Below are 22,056 nucleotides of genomic sequence, written 5' to 3' on the forward strand. Positions count from 1 at the left end.
AAGAAAACTGAATCATTTTAGCCATTCCTCACTTTAGGATATTGAGGTGGTCATGGCTCAGTTTTCTAGTCAGTAATCTTAATATGCAAGACTCTGGCTTCAGATGAAGGTTATCTGGATTTATTAGGCAAATTTCATTATCATTAAAAAATTTCCTGAGAGCCCATTTTATAGTACACATACACATTTTTTTCTCCGAAAATGAAGTGTGTGGGGAAAAAAAAAAATCTGCTGATTCAGGAGTTTGGTTATTTCAGCAAATATTACTGTAATAGAATAAGGCTTCTTGGCTAAATATACTGCAACAAAACAGGAAACAACAAATGAATATGCAGGCATTTGTACCATCCCTGCTTACAACATGATGGGAATTTGACCCATATCTTGTATTTCCATCTGTTAATGGTTTCCAAAGCAAGTCTCCTGTTACTCACTCATTCTGCTGGATACATGTGTTCTCTGTACTCTAATACTGGCTTGAGTCCCTAATATTTGGACTTATGTTTTGGAGGCAGCTTCTTATAAGTGCAATATTAAAAATAATGTTGTGCCCACTAATATCTACCCTACATTATGCTTCCTTTATAGGGCACTCAGTTTGGAAAGCAATAATAGCATTGTTTTTATAGTGTTTTTAAAAATATAATGTTAACATCTGCTGCCTCATTTTTTTTCTCTCACAGTCCTTGGGACTGGGGTTTAGTCTAAGCAATTTGTCTAACTAAGCTTTCAAAGCCAATCACTAGCATAATGGGAACTTTTCTTCTAAGTATCATGCCCTATCCAGGGGAATCTTTTCTAGCCAAGAATTCCTAAATTAAGATGCCCTGACACATATCCACTAGGAAAATTGCTCTTCATCGGCCTATTTGACTGAAATGCTCAAGATAATTTTCTTCTTCTTGACCTTGTTGGGGTGTGTGTGTGTGTGTGTGTGTGTGTAATTTTAAATTTTCACTCAAACAACTAAACATATGCCCCCTACTACTGTCTTCTTTTCTACTTTCCATTTGCATTTTAGTTCCTATATTTCCTTTCTCTCCATTCATGGACTTTCCCCCCATGCTTATCTAGAATCACAACACCCCTCTTATCAGTGAGGTAGCTTTTTCCAACTACGTGAGCTCATGCTGCTTCCTGGATACTGGAAACAGCCCCCGTATGACAGTAGGACCATGTCTACTCTAAATGCTCTACCAATTCCACCACTTGCCACATTTCTTCCTATGAGTCCTTTGGGAAAGGAGGGTACTTTCTTTGTAATCACAAGATGTTTGAGTCATAGACTAAAACAGACCACAGAAAGAGATGCATGCATTCTCTGACTTTCATATGCTGGGTTAGTTATTTCTCCCTTGGGTTCCTGGACCACTTTCTACTTATATCCATTATATTGTATTTATCACATTGCATCCAAATGTATTTTCTATCCACTCATTACATGTATATTAACTGTGTGTCTACTATGTGCCAGGACGAAGACAGAAAACTATCCCTTTTCTCAAAGAGCTTCTAATCTACCAGGAAAAAAGAGACATGACAAGCCACATATCATGAGTTTTTGACAGAACATTAAGAATCATGGTCCTTTCTAAAAAAGCAAGCTTCAGCCCCATCTGGGAATCAGGAGAAAGTTCCCCCAAAACAAATAAGAACTGTAATGAGGTTATAATCATGAACTTCTTTATAGCACCTCGCAAAGATTCTTTTATTTCTTCCTTAAAACAGTCTTGTCAGAAGTTGTTTTTTTTTTTTTAATATATCCACATAGTAGAAAATACATTAAGAGGCTTATAAAGGTAAAGAAACATATGGTGAATCTGAAAACTATTTTCAAAATGAAATATCCAAAACTCAAACTTTAAAGTGCCCCTACAAAAAAAAAAATTAGAAAATCCACTATATTGGTCTGTGCTTTGTTGCCTTATATATGAGTAGGCCAGTAGGATGGGTGATTTCCTTCTTACATTAAATATACAGCCATAGCCTTGTTACTACCTTCCTAAGGAATGGGGAAATCAACTGAATAATTTTCTCTTTTCCTCATGCCAGCAGCCCACCTCACCTCACCTCTTACAACACAAATCCTGGGGGAAAAAGCAGAGTCTACCTGAATGTTAGCCTCTTCATCAGGACAGGCTTCTTATGTGGAGATAAAATAGAAGAAAAGATTGCGACAGGCCTGGAATTGAACACTCCCAAGTAACCCACTGTCCCCTCTATGACCCCGCCCCTAATCACCCCATAGAGGAGTGGAGAAGGCGTCATTAATCCAAACAGAAGCCAGGTGCTTGGGGTCAATGAAGTGAGAACCTTACCCTGGGAGATCATCTAGGTGAATCAGCCAGTTCCTCAGATAAATTACAGCTTTTATAAAAAACAAACTTTTTTAAACTTGAGGAAAATGGGTTCCATCCTAAAATCCTAGCTCACTCATACATTTATTGATATAACCATTTTAAAAATCCTGTCATCACCAAGGTCATCAGTCTCCCAGATGGCTCCACTGTTCTTTCTATGTTCCCTGCCTCACTCTTTATTTTATCACTCAGTACAGTGACTTCTTGTCTACACTATCATTCTAACTCATGGCCTTGACTGGGAACATTACCCTAAAGTAAAATTGGTCAACTGTGTAGACTTTTTTCCCCTTATTACAAAATCATACATGGTAATTAGAGAAAACTTAGGTAAAAAACACAATAAGGAAAGGGAATCAGAACCAGTCATAATAAAATCACTCAAATTATCAATGAGAAATACCACTCGTAAATATTTTGTTTGACAAACAGACTGTTACTGATTTCCATCATGGAACTATGGAAAACGTTCTGGTTACCGCCTATCAAGGAATTTTGTTTCTTCTCCTTCCCTGAATCAAATATACATAAGATTCTGATGATGGTTTAAGTAATCTTTTATGAGGGTACAATTAATTATAGGAGGTTAGGGGAAGATAATTGGAAATTAAGCCTCTCCTCCAAAGATCTTATTATCTTATATCTCAACAAGTAAAAAGGCTTATTGCCTAAATCCTTAGAGAAGGTCCACTGGAGCGCTTTCTTGGTCTCTAACTCTCTCCCTTCACTTCTCATGCCCCATGGTCTTCTACTAATATTTTCTTTCCCATTTGGAATCTTTGTACTACATCTTCTTCTGGATGTGCCACATCTTCTTCCAGAAAAATAGTTCCCTACTTACTGTCCATTTTTCAGGTTTTCAATCTTAAAAACATTTGGAATTCTCCGAAAGTTAGTGACTTCTTCTTCTGCCCAGTTTCCGCTGGTTTTAGGATGAATGAGGTGATGCTATGTCCGGTGTCTTTACCTACTTGGGGAGAGTCAGTGGGGAATTTCTATTCTGGCAAGTGTTTCACATTTTCCTAAGGTTTCTGAAATCCTATACCTTATAACCATCAGGACTCATTGCCCTGTGAAATCTACCTATTTAACTAACATGATTCATCTTATCTACTTAATGCAATCTAATCTTATTTTTTTTTGGCAAAGTAATAACAGTGATCCAAGGAAACATTTTCATCATCCCTCCCCCACCTCGCCCCACCACACATGCTACTCAAGTGAATTCATAAAACTTTCTCATTTTAACTGGAGTCACTTTTCGTAATTCCTAGGTTTCTTTCTGATGTTCTGAGAAATTTCTAGTTCACTTGTTATTTTCTCCTTTATAAATATTTGTCACGACCATCATTTGGTTGCCACTGCATTACTTAACCAATGGTAAAGTTCTCAACATTTTGAGAGTATCTCCTTGCTCCTATTCTAAACAATGCCATCATGCTATCGCTATCATCACTCTCTTAGTAGCTAAATCTTTAAAACTGTGTTTAATTTTGGCTTTTGAACAGTGCCCTAGAAGTGGAATTCTTCATCAGACTATGAACTTTATAAGAATATTAATCCAGGGGTGCCTGGGTGGCACAGAGATTAAGCGTCTGCCTTTGGATCAGGGCGTGATCCTGGCGTTCTGGGATCGAGCCCCACATCAGGCTCCTCTGCTATGAGCCTGCTTCTTCCTCTCCCACTCCCCTGCTCTCTCGCTGGCTGTCTCTATCTCTGTCTCTATCTCTGTCAAATAAATAAATAAATAGATCTTTAAAAAAAAAGAATATTAGTCCATATGGCCAAGTTTGTTTGCTGACAGATTATATCAATTTTCATTCTAACAGCCATGTTTCTAAGCTTTTGTTTTTGGAAAACATCAGACATCTTGGCTTGTTAAAATCTTTGTCCACTTGGTAAGCAAAAATAGTATCTAATTGTTATGATAAATCATGTATTTATAAATAAAATAATGAGGATAGGTTGGGGAAAAGAGAATTAAAATAGGAATCAAGTAATGAATGTAATACATTATACATATTACGTGACAATAGGAGTACAAGCATGCATTTTAATATTGATTTTTTTAAAAACTTCAGAGTTCAGAGCTTAATTCTTTTTCAAATGCACTGGTTTTTTTTTTCAAATCTGCTGTTTTAATCTATAGAAACATTTTATTGTTGCTATTTTAGAAATTCTAGTACACAAAAGTGTACATTTCTCTACTTTTATACATTACAAAGCATGTTTTCAGTTGTGCTACCGTTGTTCGGTGGATGGTTTTGCTCTTATTTAAAAATGAGGAGGAGGACATTGGGGCCCCCGAAAGTTCAGTGACTCCACCACAATCACATATCTAGGAAGTGCCAGATCCCAGGCAGCATAGAAAAAGAAGAGAATCGGTGCTTCTTTTTGCTCTACCTCCTGGGAAATTCCCACATTAACACTGGCTCAGTGAGTAATGAATAGATTCTTTCAGAAATAGAGTTGTCACAGTCTGATCTAAGTTAGCAAGCTTTCATTTTGCGTAGACAAAGAAAACAAAATGTTAGGCTGGCTTCTCAGCCTGAGGGCCTCAGAGAGAAGGAAGCTGTCTAGAGCAGGGATCCTTTCAGCTACACTGAGCATGAATTAGGCGACTAGAAAACACACGGTCTGCATGAATATGTGCACATCCGGATTGTTATTTTCCCTCACTGGAGGGCAGGTAACCCGATGCGACCATAGACTGTAGACTTTCACAGGAAGAGGAGAAGAATGTGGATTTGGATCCTCTATTTGTATAGCACCTTTAAGGCGAGACAGTCCCAGAAGACTTTGGAAACCAATAGTCAAAACTACGGGGAAGTCGTGAAACACTAGCTGTCCATCAGTAAATATGAAGGAGACCCTGGGCAATAGAAGTCCCTTCTATCCTTTGCGGTGAAGAGGAAATATCATGAAGAAAGACTCATAAATAACTACCTATATTTGATTTGGGGAACAAAAGCTCCTGGAAATTATGTTTAAGACCTGAGGGCTATAATTTAGTGCTCTGAAATCTATTTGAAGAGAAAAATCTCCAAGGTGGTTCAGTCACAGCCAGGATCCTTTCAGTACTTTGGGGTTACATCCAGCCCCTCTCCTCAGTGTTTTATACAAACATGATTGCATCTGATTTATCCTGAGCACAAGCAGTAAGTACTGTTGTCCCTGTTTTAGAGGAGAGTAGTAGGAACTTAGTAGAAATAAAACAAATAAGTGACAAATACCATTACTTTCTAATGGAAGTGGCTCCTGGTAAAAAGGAAGCCATTTGTTTTAGTGTACACCTTGGATTGGAATATAAGAAGGAGAATTCAATAGTAGTTGCCACGGGCTGGGAGAAAATGGGCAGTTGTTTTTCAATGGGTATAGTTTCAATTATGCAAGATGAAAACGTTCTAGAGACCTGCTATATAACATAGTACCTGTAGTTAACAATACTGTATCATGTACTTCAAAATGTGTTAACAGAGTAGATCTCATGTTAAGTGTTCTTACCACAAAAATAGTAAGTCAGAGGTTACAAGGAAACTTTGGGGGGTATTGGATTTGCCTACCCCTTGATTTTGGTGATGGTGTCATGGGTATGTTGGTACGCTACAAAGAAAAATGAAAATTAATCAATAACAAAAGAGTTAAAAAGGAGGAGGAGAAAGAAGATTCTGGAAACTATCTGGGAAAATCTTCCTCTGATAGGCTAGTTGGAGGTCCTTTCAAGCATAAGGTACAAGTAACACTTATCTGTGTTCTTGTGTTACTGTGCTCTAAAACCATCATAATCTTTTGAAAACTGAGGCTTTTAGTAGGAAGTTATATCTGAGCTGAGCTGTAAGTACTGAGTAAAGTGGAACTGATGGAACTCACTTCTTGGTAGACCAGTCAGATATTTCTTGAGTCTTGGTAAGGCCAGATCTCAATCTGCTTACATAAATTAAAGATAGTAAAGTGCATTCTGCTGGTGGTTTTAAATGATACATTTTCAAAAGTTATGGCTTAATGCTAGAGCTTTGTGCAATGGAACATTTTTTATGAGAACTTTGTAATGATGACAATGAAGAAAAAAGCGGAAGAAGAAAAATAAGGAGGAAGAACACGACAACAAGGAGAAATCTTTGCATTTTATCATGGAGAATTTTGGCTTTTGCAGTCATGACTTAAAATTACCATCTTTATTTTAACTCCCCCAACAATAAGATATCATTAAAGAAAATTGGCTGTCAAATTACTTNCCAACAATAAGATATCATTAAAGAAAATTGGCTGTCAAATTACTTCACAAATTAAACTGCAGCATAACATATCTCTCTGGGAACTAAAGAAATGAGAGACCTAATTTTTTATGACATTAGAGATCATTTCATCCAACTTTCTCATTTTACATATAATGAAACTAGTGCCGAGAGGGTTTAAATGTCAGCTGCCAAATTCCACAGTGGATTTGTAGCAAAGTCTTATTGAAAAATAATAAACATATTCTATGGAGATATAGTGGTAAAATACAATGAGATATGAACTCTGAGAAACAAAATTTGCAAGTATGTCTGCTTCTATTCTCTGATATTTTTCTGCGAACCATGACATCTTTACGAGTTATAAATGGTCATGTATTTGCATAGTGTTTTTCTTGTTCTCCCTTTTTTTCCTCTCTGTTGCCCAAAGTAATTTGGAATATAGCTTTCATGCTTTACCCTTTCATCTCTTTCCCATCTTTGACCAATGAACTTCAGTCACCCATAAAAATTAGGATAACTTGCTCTACAAATAATGTGGAGTCTATCGGATCTTATAAGTCACTGAAGTTCAGCTGAGATAAAGGATATGGAAAACTCAGGTTGTTTGTTCGATTTCTTGTATGTGGTGCCACATAACTGAAAAACAGTAGTTAAAATACATTTTAATGTTACGGTACTTGTAAAAACTTTTCTCTTAAGTTAGCTATAGCCTAAGATATTACCTGACTTCCAAAGTGAATGTCAAGAAGCCAAAAAAAAAAAAGTCCTAAGATTTTTCACATAAACTAGATCAGCTTTCTAAGTTATCTTAGAAATATATATATGCTGAGAAATATTCCATTGTGTGCATATATATATGTATAATCTCACATCTTCTTTATCCATTCTTCTGTTGATGGACATCTTTTTCCATTTTCTGGCTATTGTGGACACTGGGTGTTATATGCAACTGATGAATCACTAAATTCTACCCCTGGAGCTAATAATACTGTATATGTTAACTAAATTGAATTTAAACAAATAATTTTAAAAATTAAAAAATTTTAAAAATCAAAAATTTAAAAAAAAGAAATGTATGTGTGTGTGTATATATATAAATGATATTGACTAAGGAAAATGAGGCGATACCAGTGTTTAGTTTTGTCTGAAACTGCCCAGAACTAGGCTAAGATTTTTACATTTTTACATGCCTTGCTTTATTTAATTATTACATTGATTTGGGGAAAGCATTTTTATTTTACAAATATGGAAATTGAGGGGCGCCTGGGTGGCTCAGTCGTTAAGCGTCTGCCTTCGGCTCAGGGCGTGATCCCAGGTTTCTGGGATCGAGCCCNTGGAAAGCATTTTTATTTTACAAATATGGAAATTGAGGGGCGCCTGGGTGGCTCAGTCCTTAAGCGTCTGCCTTCCGCTCAGGGCGTGATCCCAGGTTTCTGGGATCGAGCCCCACGTCAGGCTCCTCTGCCGGGAGCCTGCTTCTTCCTCTCCCACTCCCCCTGCTTGTGTTCCCTCTCTTACTGGCTGTCTCTTTCTGTCAAATAAATAAATAAAATCTTTAAAAAAAATATGGAAATTGAGGCTCAGAGACAAAATCACCTTACCATAGATCACACAGATTCTTTTAGCATGTAAAGGTAAGTATCTTTACCTTGGCTTTGTGGCCTACATGATTCTAAATAAATCTGGTAGTAACTTAGGTCTTCCACCTCTCTCATACCAGTCCTTACCTTTCTTTCTATATTTTAATTGCACTGGCTTTCCACGTATCAGGGATTTCCCTGCCTTATGGCTTAGTGTCTGTTCTCTTGCCTCCCTTTTTCATATGTGCTTCATAATGTGCATGCTCATCCTGCCTTCACTGTTTTATTTGTTATACTCCATTGCCCAGCTAACCTGCACCTATATTTAGGCTCACTGGAATATCTCCTTTTTCTGAACTCTGTGTCCTTCAACTTATAATGAATTGATGAGACTTACTGGTCAATAGTTCATGGGGTGATAGCTTATCTTCCCATTCTAACTGTACCTACACAGGCCATGGTTTGTGTCCATCATTGTGTTAGGTGACTTCTCACCACTGATACCTTCATGTATCACTGACAGAACTTTAGACATAGGCTCCAATGAAACTATGAGAGGGCCAGGAAATGGAAACCCACAATCTGTCCAGAGGAGGAGAAGTAGACACATTTGTGAATATAAGTAATGACTCCATAGGAAGAATGGAAGAAGAGAGAAAAGAAGAGGGAAGGAAGAAAAACAAAATAAGAAAAGAGCTACGTGAGTGAAGATAGTTAACACAGTAACTAAGGGTTACAGTTGTGACAGCTCTTTGGATGTGTCAGCGTGGTTGAGCTAGTCCCCCGTTATTCAGTCAAACACTAATGTAAGTGCTGCTGAGAAGAGATTTTTTTAATATAATTAAAGCTCTTAATCANAGAAAAGAGCTACGTGAGTGAAAATAGTTAACACAGTAACTAAGGGTTGCAGTTGTGACAGCTCTTTGGATGTGTCAGCGTGGTTGAGCTAGTCCCCAGTTATTCAGTCAAACACTAATGTAAGTGCTGCTGAGAAGAGATTTTTTTAATATAATTAAAGCTCTTAATCATTTGACTTTAAGTAAGGGATGTAGACCTTAAAAAATAAAAACAGCCAAGTATTTCACCAGCATAAAGAGTTTATTCAGAAATAGCAGAGGAATTTCAATTTGGGACATGTAAACTATGGCAAACCATAGGTAAGTTTCAACAACAAAAGAGAGGAGAGTTCTTTTATAGAGAAAAGTTGGGGGAGAAAGGGGTTGGAGGAGTTGTTTTGAATAGAACTCCAGTCCACTGGAGGAAACTCCAGGGTTGAAGTGTAGTAGTTTCTCATTGGCTGGTAGATGGCAGCATCTCATTGGCTGGGCTATTGCTAAGGAAGGACAAACTTTCTTCCTCCTGCTAGGGAAAAGTAAGCCTCTTCCTGCCAAGGAATATAAAATAAACAGGACAGGTGGTACATGCATGAGAGCTCCCCCTCAGGGATTCCTGACTCCATCTTCAATGAGGTTGCCCTTTATTAATTTCGATAGGGAGATTTTCCTGGATATTCTGGATGGATCTGACTTAATCAATTGGAAGTCTTAAATGCAGGGCTGAGGCTTCTCCTAATGAAGACTTAAGAAAAGTGCTTCCATTATAACCTGCTGAATAAAATAAACCTCCTGTCTTTAACTAGGAAGGCACTTTACACAACATCTAAAATCGGTGAAAATTCTCACATTCAGTTAAAATTACTGAATGACTCTTAGCTGCAAAAGGTTGATATTAATTGAATACTTGATCACAGTATTTTATGAAATTGGTCAAGTATAGAACCATTTAAAAAAAAGTGAAAAGCAAAGACTACAAATTAGAAGGGAAGGTGTGAGAACCACTCAGGGAAGCTGAGAAAATGTTTCTTCTCCCATTCTCTTAAAAACCAAAGCAAAAACAAAAACAAACAAAAAGCAAATTTTTCTCAGGGTTGTTCGGTAAAGCAGTAGAGATAAATTACCAAAGTTCCCACTTCCCACCATCTCCCTTGTAGAAATTTGGCTTTGAGAGACTTTAAACCTAGGAGCTGCCAAATTTTGATTCATTCATCTTGGCAACTGCCATGGAGACAGGCCTCTATGATGGCAAACCCTACTGTTTTAACTAAAATGGATTGTTGTGTTTAAAAGAGACACCTGAGTCCCATCGGTGCCCCTTTCCCAGGGATGTTATTATGATGGGGTCTGAAATGTTCCAAGACTTCTGAAATTCCCCTGCATTTCAGTGCCACAATGCCACTGCATTTCATAATGCCATGAGAAGGACAAAAAAATACGTGCTTGGGGAGAAAGAAAGGATGAGGGGCCAAGTCAGGAAGAACTTGAAATAAAAGGACATCAGGATGTGGGAAATTCTCCTTTCTGTGAGAATCACATTGGAGAAACATGGCCAAATTTGTCCAGAGCCCCCATGCTCCCTGCTTCTGAGCAGAGTTCTGCAATGTGTTTTGCTCAGGGACAGCAGCTGAATGTACATTCTGAGGTCACCCATGTTCATTTAGAACAGGTCCCAAAATCACAACCTGTGGGCCCTGAGTTGTATGTAGAAGCAAGCTGGTTATATATGGTCAAATAAGTACAAAGACGGAGAAAGGAAATAGGCCCGGCTTCAAGAGAAAGCCAGCTTCTCGCAGGCCATGGTAATGTTGCTTTGTCACCAACCTCTTGCTAGAATGAGAGCCTGGATATGTCATGGTGATAGAAAAGATGTGGGAGGAACCTGAGGGCAGATAATTTCCTCACCAACTTAGGGCAGTTTGAATCTGACTTCTGCAAAAGGAGATGGATATAGTCTTTGGCAGGGTGTTACAAACGGTTGAATATTACCTGCCTTAATTTACCACCACATTTGCCAAAATAAGGGGTCTGCAAACTATGACCCACAGATCAAATTTGGCCCATAGCCCATTTTGCTAAATAGTGTTTTACTGGAATAAAACCACACTCGTTTGTTTATGTATTATGGTTGTTTTCTTGTTAGAACAGCAGAGTTGAGAATGTTTTGCAAAACCTAAATATGGAAAGTATTTTCTGACCCCAGGCCTAAATGTAAAGGCTATGCAGAAAAATAAAACATGGCCCTTTCTTTGTCCACAAAAATACAATAAATCTGAAATAGGTTATTTTAAAATAAGCTATTACACGTGAAGAAAAAGATATCCACACCATGCTATGGGAGCAAAGAAGATAAATATTTGTCAGCTAGAGTATTCAAAAAACCCTTCTTAGAGGAGATAATTCCTGATCTTAGTTTGAAGGAGAAATAAGAGTCATTTGGGTAATGAACATTATGGTAAAAGGCATACAGAATATTAGACAAAGAGAAAAATAAGTGGATGTTATTACTGTGGTATAGTAATACTGTAATAATAATATCTTAATAATAAAGTAGTATAAATGTATAAAGGTCAGAAACAGACTGGAGACAAGGTACGGACAGATCAGGGAAAGTCTACACTAAGGAGTTTGGACTATATCCTGTAAGAAGTGGGGCCACTAAAAGGATCAGAGTGTGGTAGCATGATTGGATTTATGTTTTCCTCTAGCTAAAATTGGTTTAGAGAAAAAAAAAATAGAATCAAGTGGAATAGTAACGTCAACACTATAGTCCAGGTGAAAGAGGATTCAAGCTTAGCCAAAGGTAATTAGGAGAGACAAGAGGAAAAAGACACAAAAAACAGGTAAAATCAGCAGGTATTGATATTTACTGGTTTTTAGGGGGAGGAGGAAGGAGAGAGCATCACTAAGGATAAACCTGGGATTTTCGTGTTTGAGTGACCCAGGAGGTGGCCACATTGCAAATATTACCTTAAACTTTTCCAACATTGAATATTTAATTATTTTCATTTCAATTATTTCCTTATTAAGTATTTTATAGTTAATTACATTAAAAAATTGTAGAGAACCAAACAATAAACAGGCTTTCTTAAGGTGTTTCTTATCTATATGCCCTCTCTGAACTCATACTCCACCTTAACCACTAATAAAATTGTATCCTAAATTTTAAACTTATTGTTCACATGTAAGTCTTCCTACACTTGCTGTAAATGTATATATTCCTAAATAATAGCTAATATGGTTATACATGCTCTTAAACTTTAAATAATTGGAAACATCATATGCATACTTCCACAAGTTGCTTTATTCCTTCAAATATATGTTTGAGATTTAGCAGAGCTTAACTACACGGATCTATTTTATTCTTTGTTCTTTTAAAGTTTTACTTAGTATTCCATTGGNAAACTTTAAATAATTGGAAACATCATATGCATACTTCCACAAGTTGCTTTATTCCTTCAAATATATGTTTGAGGTTTAGCAGAGCTTAACTACACGGATCTATTTTATTCTTTGTTCTTTTAAAGTTTTACTTAGTATTCCATTGGATGCATAGCCCGCATTTTTATATATTATTTTGTCAGAAAGCTATTCCATTTTTTCCCACTAGGAACAATATTGTTATGAATTTTCTTGTGGACTTTTAGGAGAATATTGCAGTCCATTGCTGGGTCAAGGTGGATGTGAATAACCGCATTTATTAAATACTGTTAAGTTGCTCTCTAATGCCATTATATAATTCGAAACCAAACCAACAATGTGTAAGTATTCTGAATGTGCCACGACCTTGCCAAGATTTGTATTGTTAGGTTTATTAAATTTTTCTCATATGATTATCATAAGAAAACATCTTATTTTCATTTTAACATGCATTTCTCTAAGCATAAGCACAGTTAAGATGTGTTTTGTATGCCTATTAAATGATCTGGCTTTCCTCTGTTGAAATTGTCCACACATCTACATTCCCCACTTTTCTATTTTTTTGCCTTTTAATTATTGATTTGTAGGAGTTTGCTGTATACACACTGGATACTATTGTCAGTTTTTGAGAAAGAGAGAGAGAAGACAGAAGGAATTTAAGATCCACAAAAATGGACATTTTTTTCTATGTATTCATTGATACATCTAGAATATCTAGAGAAGTATCTGATATATAGTAAATGTTCAGTAAATATCTTCTGAGTGACAAAATGTTTTTACCCAATTTGTGGCTTAACTTTTACATTTTTGAGATTTCTTTGCATGAGGGAAGTTTGGAACTTTATTAACTTTAGCAAAGTATACGTGTCAGGAAAGCATTAATGTAAGTGTTCCCATTCAGCCAATGCTACTCTTCATGTGTTGATGTAGGAAACTAAACTTCCTTCCATCCTTGACTCCTTCATTAAAATTACATATGGGAAAAATGAAAGTAGAAAAGGCTCATCTAAGTCTTAAAATCCCCAACCCAGGGACACCCGCACACATATATGGACTTTGAACGTGCCACTTCAAAGGAGAGTTCAAGGATGGTGTTTGCAATTAATGAAGCTGAGATGATTGGTAACATATAAAGCAAAAAATAACATTAGACTAATTCACACCTTACACAAAGGAATATTATATAATAATAATAGATTTTCTGTATAAAGATTTTGCAGTTATTATGTTAGGGTATTTTTTGAAACATATTTTATTGTCCTTTGAAATGCCATCATTTAAAAAATTACATTTATCATTGTCTTGTTTCATAGGAATTAATTTGATTTCTTAACATTGCATTTATAGCCAGCAATCATTTTTCACTAGTTCTAATTATTTTTATTTATTTAATTTTTATAAGTAGAAAGTCATCTCTTTATAAATCATAGCTGTCTGATTTCTTCATTTCTAATCCCTTTCTTTTATTTTGCTTTATCTTATGTATCTAGATATCTTGTCTGTTTGAGATGTCAGAACTTTAAAGCAATGGAAAATTAATGTGGTGATAATAAGCATTTTAATCTTTTTCCTAATTAAAATGCATCTGTTTTTCAAATCTCTATGTTTAGAACTGTTAACGTTCAGCAATGTTACATGTGAAAAATGAACTATATTTCCCATGTTATTTTTATTTGTTCAATTATTACTAGCTTTGAATAAAATTTCAAGTGTTTATCAATTCCTTGTATTATCTTTAATAAGGTGCCTGTTTTTCTCCCTGTTCAAATCTTTTTCTTCAGAATTACTTGATTTATTTTAAACTGACTTAGTTTTTGTTTGTTTTGCCTACAAACTCTGTGGTGTCATACATGATAAATATTGACAATACGGGGATGTATCATACAAATGTGATTCATAATTTTATGGAGCTTACAGTCTAATGATGATAACACTTGTACATTTGGGGAATTAGCAGTATCGATCATATATTTGTTATAAATAATTTTCTCAACTTGTCTTTTGTTTATTTTATGTCTTGTCCTCCCATCCTCCCTCTCTCTTTACTCCATCCCCCATTCCCTCCTTCCTTCTTTCCTGTCATTATTTCTTTCCTTCTCTTCCTCAACCCTTTCATCCATCTTATTTCACTTATTCCCACTTATTTCACTTATTTTACTTATTCTCTCTCTAACTTTCTCTGACTCTTTCTGGCTTCTATTACTTCCATTAGCTACCACTATTCTCTCTTTTGGCATTTCAGCCATTTGTGTTTTATCTATAAATGGAATTTATCAATATTTTTCTATATGAATTCTGGGTTTTAAATTATTCTTAAAAAATCTCCTACTCTATGATAAAATTTGATTATCAAGTATTAATATTTTATGTTAATCATTGTAATTAACAATGGTTATTTTGGAATATATATCTGGATTTTAGCTGTATTGTTTCCAAATGACCAGCCAATCCTTTATAACATTAGTATTGTTTAACTCTTTTTTTCTACATTATATTGGAATTCTGCTTTCAATTTTCATATCTCTTTGGGTCTAATGCTTAACTCCACACTGTTTTATTGATCTTACATGGTTCTCCTTGTGCCAGTACCTTACATTTAACCATTACTCAAGTCCTGAAATATGTCTTAATACCTGCCAGGGCTCTTCTGCTTTCATTACTCAATTTTCAAGTCTTCATTTTTTAAATTTCATATTTTTTATATACACCCCTTAGAGTAATAGGTTATCAAATAACTCTCAAAATGCCATGCTGCAGTGACTTTACTTTTTACTTATGGATAAATATGGAGTAAACTGACATCTTTACAAACTCACATTTTTCTAAACAAAAACAAATATACCAGAAATTTTACTTTCTAGCAATACAGATGATTAGATGTTCAGAGAAATTTTCTAGGTATAAAATACCTAAAACTGTTTAATAGATAATTTAAAAACATACGGTGGGGTGAGTAAAGAAAAAGAATATTTTCAGAAAAAAAAAAAAGGTGAGAATGCACAAGTTCAGATAGATAAACATTGTTAAAGCTTGTGTTTGTCCTGGTGATGCTGGATCGTCCTTGGTAGCAGTTGGTTTATGGGGATTATCAGGCCAGAGCTAAGAGATAAAGCCTTTTAAAGTCCATGCAAAATGAGATGTCTATCTGATCAGAGACCCCTGCATAAAACCTGAACCCTGAGAAAGATAACCCACAGTGAACGAACCAGGCAAAACAAAAACAAAGCAAATGCTTAATCCCAGAAGATGTGAATGTATCTTGTGGAGAGTGGAAGGAGTAGAAAGGAAAAATTTCCCCCTGAGGTTTCCCAACCCCAAGTCTGATCTCATGCCTGTGTGGAGAGAGAACTCACTCTTCTTTCACAACCTAAAAATACGGCAAGCAGATCATTTAGATTAAAAAGACCCCAGATAGGAAAGCCTCTATAACTCTAGAAGCACAAACACAAACTGTCCCTGGGGAAATGAACGAACAAACTAACTAAAACTAAGCCAGAATTTAAAGGTCAAGTTTCAAGGATTATTAACTCACACTGAATACATAAGAAACAAGCAGACAGGACCAAGATTAAGCATTAATATTAAAAACAGAATCAGAGACAGAAGCACTGCTGATGTTGGAAGTATGAGAGACAGCGCACAAAATAATTGATTTTAATATATTTAAAAGTATATCCAAGGTGCCTAATTAATCCCGAGGCTATTAATAATAGTATTTTGAAAACAATTAAAAATTTCAAGAAAGTGTAAGAGCACAAAAGAATTAAATTTAGGAATTTAATAGCTAGTTTAAACATCAAGTTAGACAAAGTCAAAAAGAGAGTAAAGCAATTTGAAGAAAGATTCAGGAAATAATGCAGCACAGAAGGACTAAGTGACACAAACTATGGAAGAGATACTGAGCCACATAATAAAATAATAAGTATTTTTTAAAACATCTGTCTACTTAGGATTCCAAGAGGAGCCAGAGTAATGAGATCAAGGACATAGTTGAAATATAACTGAACATTTTCCACTCTTGCAGAAAGACAGGAATTGTTATAGTTAGGAAGCTCCAAAACTCTTAACACTGGCAATTCAAAATATTACAGTAAAATCAAATAATATGACATTGAAGAGATGAACCAAAAAAGCAGCCAACATTTAAAAACAAATAGTTTACTTACCAAGAATGAGACAGATTATTTTGCAACAATAAAAAGAGAAACCTTTAAAAAGTAGGATAATATCTATAATGTGAGACGAGAAAACAATTCTCAGGACAACTGTCAAGAGCACATTAAGGATTCAAACATACAAAAGTTGGAAAGATTCACTAAAAAATTTATTAAAATATACTCAAGGAAGAAGAAAAATGCCAGAATAAAAAGGAAATGAAAAAAGGTAGAATAATTGAAAAACATATGGCTAAGTCAAGAAAACTTATAAAACAAAACAATCATAAATAAAATAAATGTCTAATTTTTGGACTTAACAGTTCACAAGATGGAACTTAGTCACTCAGTTGCAACAGCATTTTATTCAGGAGAAAACAGAGCCCACATTTAAGTATTCTAATACCCTTATATTGTTTGGAAGAACAAAAAGCTGTTTTGTTCAACTATATACAAATTTTGTTAAGCCAAATATTAAGGATAGGTAGTACCAGTGTGGAAAGAGCATGTAAACTTCAAGCTAATGAAGAGAAAAAAAAAAAATAATGAAATGGAAAAGAAAAATACTACATCTAAGGAAAACAGCATTAATTATAGGTCAAGGAGACATGTCTTTCTCCAGTGTTTCAGTGGAGCTCCGTCCCTGGCAGACAAACCGTCTCTTGCTTTGCTCTATTTCCTTTGCCTTTTCAGTCTAAATTGGGGCCTGCAAGGTGAGCCTGCCAGACCCCACCCGCAGAGCCAGTTTGCTCATGAGTTTGAGTTTCCTTCCAACTCTCTATGCAGCTCTTGGATGAAGCTTAAATCACTAAAGTTTAACTCACTTGGCGTGGGTCTCACCAAGTATAAGATACACAGAAGCCTGGAAATGTAAAACCCTTTTACCTCTTTTTTTGAAATATAAAGATCCAACCACAGAATGTGAGTCTTACTGTTAAAACTTTAATAAAATTGCCCATGGGGAAATGACACCCGGATTTAATAGGTGGGTAATACATCGAAGAGGTGACAGTAGCACCACCATTAGAAGAGCAGATCTTCAGGTAGGGCCGTCTGGCAAGGACCAACTGAGTCTGAATGTGATGATGAGCCATGTCTTTACAGCAGAATAAAGTACCCTGCTGGGTTGCATGGACTTTTGTGTCTTCCATAAGCAAGAAGAAAAAGAAACAAATGCCATAGAAACCCGCTAAAACTCAAGCCTAGTTTTCCAAGTTTGTTTATTTTCTTGTTCCTGCTGGATTTTATTATAATATAATCATCCAAGAATTTTTGCACCAAATTATCTTTGTTTTTGCTATTTCCTATGTAGATTTCTGACCAGCTGGCTTCTCCAAGACCAGGTTCTGAAATCTAATCTTTATTTCCTTGACTGTTTACCTTCTTGTCTTAGCCCTACTGTTCAGCTTTGGTCTTTCCAGCACATGGTGTTTATGGTATCAGTGAAGTGGTAGAGAGCTCTGGAGATAGAGCTAAACTGCCTGGGTTGAGATCTGACCTTTGCAATATACTAGCTGTGTGTTTAACGTCTGGGCAAACCCTGAATCTCTGAAATATCCACTTTCTCATAAGAACAACAGAGAAAAATAACCTGAACCAGAAAAACAAGCAGAAAGTGGAAAACAGTTATAAACATGCAGTTCACGGAAGAAAAACTACAAAATACTCCAACATATAAATTAGAAAGAGTTTAATTCTTTTAGAGATGCAGTTTTTCCTAGATTGTTAGAAATGATATATATTGGTAATATCTTGTATGGGGATATGAGGGAACAAGAACTCTAAGACATTCTTGAGGAGAATGAAAAATAATTCTGGCTTTTTGGAGATACTAGTATCTCTTTTAAAATGTACTTTACAGAAATATTTGAATGTGTACTATACATACATAATAGGATGTTGATTGAAAATTTCATTATATTAGCAAAATTTGAGACTATCCTAGATTCATCAATAGAATAATTAATATAGTGATGATTAATATAATCATGCTATATATTATGAACATAATATTTTCCTAACACACCATGAAATGGAAAATCAGCTCATAGAACAATATACAGGTGTAGTATATATAGCATAAAAGAACAATATGTAAATAAGCAGAGTTTATATTTAGTCATTCTCAGTGGTGTGGTTAATTTTTTTAGAATTGAAATACAAACATAATGGTTGGTAAATAGCTACTTCCTTAAACTCTGCAGGTCAAAGAACAGTTAGGTATTGACTCAGTTATTTAAGTCAATGCTTCCCAAACTTCCACTGATCAGAAAATTTCACAAACTAAATACACTGACATAGACTTGCCAAAATTTATTTTGCTGAATTAAACGATTAAGACAGCAATCATGTAATGCACCATCAATTTCTTCAAGAAAATATTTCAATGCCAAAATAGTAAAACAATATTTATCTCAGAATAAAGAAAAAATCTTTCAGCTGAAAAAAAAGTGACTTTCAGAAAAAAATCGATAATTTTATTCTCGTTTTTGCTGTTCTCATAGGAAATTTGGTCATAGATCTTGTCATTTATGAAATAATGACTTAGATATTTCCTTTTTATTTGTGTCTATTTCCAACAAATAGACAAAGAGAGAAGGATTTGTACAGCTGAAGAAACGTAAGCTGAAGTTCACACATCCACTGAGATAGAAACGTAAGCAACATGTGAATGAGAAGATGAGTTTTAATCTCAGAATCAAAACTTGCCCTGCCAACAATCCATGCCAGTAATTCCCAACTCATGCTGTCGACTGCAATTACCTAGACAGCTTGAAGAGAAGTATGATACATTAATCCCATCTCTAGAGATTCTGATTCTATTGGTCTGGTGTGGGGCCAACCTTAGGTATTTAAGAATTCCTCGTGAGATTCTAATGAGCAGCTAGCGTTGAGTCACTGGCCAAACTTTTTTTTAAGATACGTAATGAAAAACAATCACTAGAGTGAATCGTAAGCATTCCCTTTGAGATATATGCTTGAAAAACAAACAAAATAAACAGAAAATAAAAACATGAGTTTTTCAGAAATCGTATCCAAACATCTCATTTTGTCCTAGTAAACCAGGGGTCAGATGATTTAAATGACTAAGAGTCACAGAGCTACATTGAAACATTGGTATCAATGTCAAATCTATACATAAACTTTTCACTACCTTTGCAGATGGTATTTCTTCTAAATATGATGATTATACAGGCAATTTTAATTATATAATTAAATATAAATATAAAGGTAATTATAAATATTATGACTGATTTCTTGAAATTAATGCAGTATCTCACGTACTAACTTTAAGGTGAAAATATAAGGGTTCCTTCTCTCTCTTTTTTTTTTTAAGACTTTATTTATTTGACAGAGATAGAGAGAGAGAGAGCGCGCCAAGCAGGGCGTTGGGGGAGGGAGAAGCAGGCTTCCTGCTGAGCAGGGAGCCCAATGTGGGGCTCGATCCCAGGACCCCGAGATCATGACCTGGCCTGAAGGCAGACACTTAAACACATGAACCACCCAGGTGCCCCATAAGGGTTCCTTTTCAAAAAGTAGTACTCATTCCTCATGAAAGAGGTGTATTAATATAGGTCAGGGGTATGTTTCCTGAATGTTTAGAATTTTGAAACAAGACCTGGTAAACCAAAGTGCAGTTGAGAACTGATTCTCTTTTTGTACAAAACACTTGAATTAATTTTTAGGGTGGTATTTCTTAAAATGTGATACTATAAGTTACACCTCTGTTAGTATTGTATAATAGCCAAAAATGCAAATTCATTGTCTGGAAACAAGGTCTAGAAAAGTGTCTATGTTACAACTGCCTTCATGTTTCTTATTCAAACCAAAATTTAAGATCCACTGTTCCAGGTCTCAATCAAGTGGTCCCAGAGCAGACTTTGAAAACCACAGTTCTGTTTATGATGCACTTTCTTTTATTTGCCTGTTGTGTTCACATGGGAGTTGGATGAAACATGGAGTAGAGGGCAACATTTCTGAGCAGGGTTTTAAGCAACCCCCTGCAGTAGGATTCGTGTTGAGAAGTGATGCCTCCCAGTTCTCTTACATAAAGTAGCTGGTACTGAGTAGGGAGATTAAGAGAAGAAAACACCATCCTCTAATCTTTTCTAGACTTTCAGACTCCTGCTACCCAGAACTCCTCCTATCCTGCCAAAATAGAGATTAACAAGCTTTATTGATACACAATTGTCATTTTCCCATGGCTTTTAAAATTCATATTAGGGCTTGGTCCTTGAGTACCTGTTCCCTAATCTGTAGCTGCTGTATGCCTGTGTGGATAGATAGTAAGGAATCTCTAAATGTTACAAGACTGTTGCAGCAAAAGTAGCTATATCAAAAGTGGGAAAATATTACTCCAGGAAGGCATACAATCATTACGATGAAAAGATCAAGCCCAATTTGATTGCGATTTGCTTCGAAATGGTAGGATACCTTAATATCTATAATCATTTTTGACAGGTAGAAAATAAATCATACAAGTGTTCAGAAGAAATTAATTTCCTTTTTCTTCCCCACAGCCAAGGCAACTGTGTCTCATATTAATTCTCAAATCAATTTTTTACTTTAACCAAGTAAATATCCACTAGGTTTCCAAATATCTAATTTTTAACCATATTTTCAATATTTTCTCTGCCTTCTTAAATTTAACTTGCTAAGAGTCCAGCTTATTCTTACCTGGATGCAGCTTCCACTGTGTTTTTCCACTGAAACTGAGAGACTGGTGCTTGTGTCTCCTGGAAGGAGCAATTCAGGAAGAACTCTGATGGAAGGACATCTTACACAATCTCTTCTGTTAAGAGATTCAGAAATAAAGATGTGGTGGGTGTAGGAGGCTCTACCATAGGCAAACAGAACTGAACATAAACTGGTACTTTATTTCTGGAAATGAATTTAGTTATATATGTTACAAGACTTATAACTACCTATACCCTTTAAACTAGTAACTTCACTTTTATTTTTTATTTTTTTAAAGATTTTATTTATTCATGTGAGAGAGAGAGAGAAAGAGAATAAGCAGGGGGGAGAGGGAGAAGCAGGTTCCCCACCAAATAGGGAGCCCATAAGTTTACTTTTAAAAGTTGGTATTAAAAAAATAGTCAGAGGCTATCAACACTATAATTGTAAGGATGTTTATTCAAATTGGTATTTTAATAGAAAGCTATTAAAACCATCTAAATATTCAGCATCAAAAACATCTATATAAATTATGGTTCATTTATTTTTAAGAGTTATTTAACTTGTAGAATTATGTTTTTAATAACATTTAACCAATTGATGATTGCTCTCCACTTAATATAAATAAATATGAGATAGAAAATTATAAATATAATTTATCCTAATCTTGGAGAAAGTATGTATATGCCTGACACTGTTCTGGGCTCTGGGAATACAGCAAAAACCCAAATGGACAATTCTATTTTAGGTCATTTATATTCTATTAAGATGGAAGGGTGAGAGGTGTTTGGGAA

General features: G+C 35.4%; 1 long non-coding RNA gene across 1 annotated transcript in view; it reads right to left on the reverse strand.

The window, feature by feature from the left end:
- Positions 1-21,377, reverse strand: part of LOC117803828 — a 117,522-nt gene extending 96,145 nt beyond the window's left edge. The window contains exon 1 of the long non-coding RNA XR_004627939.1: positions 21,263-21,377. This is a non-coding gene — a long non-coding RNA (uncharacterized LOC117803828). The remainder of the gene's footprint in view (positions 1-21,262) is intronic.
- Between the last annotated feature and the right edge of the window lie 679 nt (positions 21,378-22,056).

Source organism: Ailuropoda melanoleuca, chromosome 9, assembly GCF_002007445.2.
Source record: "Ailuropoda melanoleuca isolate Jingjing chromosome 9, ASM200744v2, whole genome shotgun sequence".
NCBI classification, from domain to species: Eukaryota; Metazoa; Chordata; class Mammalia; order Carnivora; family Ursidae; genus Ailuropoda; species Ailuropoda melanoleuca.